Source organism: Diceros bicornis, chromosome 6, assembly GCF_020826845.1.
Source record: "Diceros bicornis minor isolate mBicDic1 chromosome 6, mDicBic1.mat.cur, whole genome shotgun sequence".
Taxonomy (NCBI): Eukaryota; Metazoa; Chordata; class Mammalia; order Perissodactyla; family Rhinocerotidae; genus Diceros; species Diceros bicornis.
The window spans coordinates 83,952,915-83,956,662 of record NC_080745.1 but is presented as its reverse complement, the minus strand read 5'-3'; the positions used below and the strand labels follow the sequence as shown (position 1 = coordinate 83,956,662).

The following is a 3,748-nucleotide window of genomic DNA, read 5'->3' as shown; positions in this document are numbered from 1 at the left end:
GTGAGTGGGGGCAGCCTGACTGATTTTGCACCCTGGGTGAACAGGGCTGATCAGCCTTGGCAAGGGCTCGGTCAGCAGCTACATCTTCCTTGGAGGAGGCTGTGTTCCTCCCCCGAGTCTGGAGACGGCCCAGGAGTGGGTCTGTTTCTCTCCTTCTGCTCCCAGGGACGTAAGTTATTTTAAAACTCGGTCAATTAATGCACTTAAAAGAAAACAAATGATAGCATGTATACCCACTGTTCTGCAGTGGTATACTTGCTTTTTTTTTTAACTTTAAAATATATCTTGAGGTTTATTTCTATTGGTACATAAAGGACATCCTCATCCCTTTCTTTAATTGAGGTAAAATTTACATAGCATAAAATTCACCATTTTAAAGTGTACAATTCAGTGGATTCCAATACATACACAATGTTGTGCAACCATCACCACTATCTAATTCCAGAACATTTTCATCACCTCAAAAAGAAACTCCATACTCATTAAGCAGTCACTCCCCATCCCCTTCTTCCCAGTCCCTGACAACCATTGATTTCCTTTCTGTCTCCATGGATTTGCCTATTCTGGACATTTCATACACATGAAATCATACAATATGTGGCCCTTTGTGTCTGGTGTTTTTCACTTACAGTGTTTTTTTTTTTTTTTTTTTTTTGTGAGGAATATTAGCCCTGAGCTAACATCCATTGCAAATTCTCTTCTTTTTGCTGAGGAAGATTGGCTCTGAGCTAACATCTGTGCCCATCTTCCTCTATTTTATATGTGGGATGCCTGCCACAGCATGGCTTGATCAGCGGTGCGTAGGTCTGTGCCTGGGATCCAAACCTGCAAACCCTGGGCTGCCAAAGTGGAATGCATGAACCCAACCGCTACGCCACTGGGCTGGCCCCGCGTACAATGTTTCTAAGGTTCATCCATTTTGCAGCACCTATCAGTACTTCATTTCTTTTTAATGCCAAATCTTATTCCATTGTATGGATATACCACATTTTGTTTCTCCATTCTTCCATTGATGAACATTTGGGTTGCTTTCACTTTTTGGCTATTATGAATAATGCTGCTATGAACACTCAGGTTCAAAGTTTATTTGAACACCTGTTTTCAGCTCTCTTGGGTATGTAGCTAGGAGTGGAATTGCTGGGTCATACGGTAACTCTGTTTTACTTTTTTGAGGAACTATCAAACTGTTTTCCAAAGCAGCCACACCATTTCACATTCCCACTACCAATGTATGAGGGTTCCAGATTTTCTACATCCTCACTAAAGGCTTGTTATTTCCCCTTTTTTTGCTTATTATTATAATAGCTGTCCTAGCGGATATGAAGTGGATTCTTATTGTGGGTTTGATTTACATTTCTCTAATGACTAATTATGCTGAGCATCTTTTCATGGGCTTATTGACCATTTGTGCCTCTTCTTTGGAGAAATGTCAATTCTGATTCTTGCCCATTTTTTAATTGGGTTGTTTGTTGTTTTTATGGTTGTTAAGTTACGATAGTTTTTATGTATTCTGCATACTAGACCCTTATCAGATATATCATTTGCAAATATTTTCTCCCATTCTGTGGGTTGTCTTTTCACTTACTGTTTTTTTTTTTTTTTGAGCAAATAATTTTTACCATGTTCTTTTTCTTTTTTATAAATACACCAAAGAATCAGGCAATGCTGCCAGCATTGGATGGACCACAAGTCTACACACTCCTTTGCAACTGGTCCTGATGGCAGAACCTTTCATTTTGCCTCTATTGTTTACTATAACCCCGGAATTATCTTCAAAATAAAGAAACTTGCCATCTTTTCTCTGGTGTGACTTTCATTGTTGAATTATCACTGCTGGGTATACTGTGTTGTCAGCACTGTTGATCGTGGTTGCTGTGGGAAGACTCAAGGAAATCTGGAATTTTGCACCAGAGGACCCACCACATCCTCACTTCAACATCTTGGGACCACAAAGGGACAGAAAGTCACTTGATGCACAAAAGTTTTAAACTTTGGTAAAGTCCAATTTATCTATTTTTTTTTTTTTTTTTGTGAGGAAGACCAGCCCTGAGCTAACATCCGATGACAATCGTCCTCTTTTTGCTTGAGGAAGATTGGCCCATCGGTGCCCATCTTCCTCTACTTTACGTGGGACACCGCCACAGCATGGCTTGATAAGTGGCGCATCGGTGCACACCGGGATCCGAACCTGCGAACCCTCGGGCCGCAGCAGAGAGCGCGCACTTAACCACTATGTTGCCTGGCTGGCCCCCAATTTATCTATTTCTTGTTGTTGTTTGTGCTTTTGGTGTCATATCTGAGACTCCATTGCCAAATCCAAAGTCAGGAAAATTTACCTCTGTATTGTAAGAGATTGATTGTTTTAGCTCTTACATTTAGGTCTTTGATCCATTTTAAGATAATTTTTGGATACAGTGTGAAGGAAGGATCCAATTCCATTCTTCTGCATCCTTTTTAATATCTGCACAGCATTCTGTCCCACAGTTTATTTAATCAGTTTTTACTCAAATATTTGGGTTACTTCCAACATTTTACTACTAAAAACAATGACAATAAATATTCTTGTATATCATCACTTCCTACATATGCATATTTGTAGGCTCAATTCCTAGAATAGAATTACAGGATCAAAGCTTGATTGCCTAATTGCTCTCCCTGGAGGCAGAGTGGATGTGCATGCCTTCCAGCACAGGGGGAGAGTGTGTTGCCCTATACTCTTGCTGAGCCTTGTAGACCTTTGCCAACCAGATAGGTAGTTTTAATTTACCATGTTCTTATTATGAGCAAGCTTGTACACCTTTTAATGTATTTTAAGAGCCTTTTGTAATTTCTTTGCTTGAACTTTTCGTAGACTTTGCTTATATTTTTTGATGGGTTGTCTTTTGTTTTGTAGGAGATATTTATAAAGCAAATGAGGACTATGTCTGTGATATGCTGGTCATTTATCTTTGAGCTTTATTAAAAATGTTGTGTTTCTTCTCCAGAAAAAGTGCTTCACTTTTTCTTTTTCAGATTTTTGGGTGAAGCGGCTCCTTATAAGAGGCTTCCCTATTCCAACATTATAATATTATTTTATGATTTTTTCTCATATTTTTATAATTTCATTATATGTTGAATCTTTGGTACAGCTGGAATTTATTTGGTTATATGGTGTGCGGTTGGGATCCATTTTCCCTTCTAGATAATTGAGGTAGTTGCTTTTGAGGTAGGATAGCCTCAGTTTCCCACAGAAAATGAAGCAGTAAAAGTTCAGCCCTGATTTGAGGGAAACTCAAACCCACTTCAGTGCTTGGTCCAGGCTGGGAAGGGCCTCTCTGTGCCCTGGAACCAAAGGGTGGCCCATTCTCAGCTTTACCTTCTTAAAGAAGTGCAGCGTATTGGAAGGGTAAAGAGCAAGATTCTAGGGCTGGCAGACAGGATAAAAGCGCTGCTCTCTCAAGCCTAGTTGTATCATTCTGCCCAAACTTTTAACCTCTCAACGCGTTTTGTCCTTATCTGTAAAATGGGGATAATAACAGTACCTATCTCACAGAACGGTGATGAGAAGTAAACAAAGCTCTCTATGTGAACTGCTCAGCATGGCCCCTAGCAAGTCGTAAACACAGGAGAGCTGCTGCCAGCATCACGGTCCCCATCATCGCCCCCACCGTCATCTGGACACTTGGTGATGGCTCCAACCTCAGCTCTGCCCCTTCTGAAAAGAGGGCGCTGACCCTGGGCTCCTTCACCTGGACTGGCTCCATCATTC

The 3,748-nt window shown here is 40.7% G+C and overlaps 1 pseudogene; it reads right to left on the bottom strand.

Annotated features, from left to right (window-relative positions):
• Positions 1-1,655: 1,655 nt before the first annotated feature.
• LOC131406830 (large ribosomal subunit protein uL14-like) lies at positions 1,656-1,939 on the bottom strand (annotated as a pseudogene).
• Positions 1,940-3,748: the final 1,809 nt, after the last annotated feature.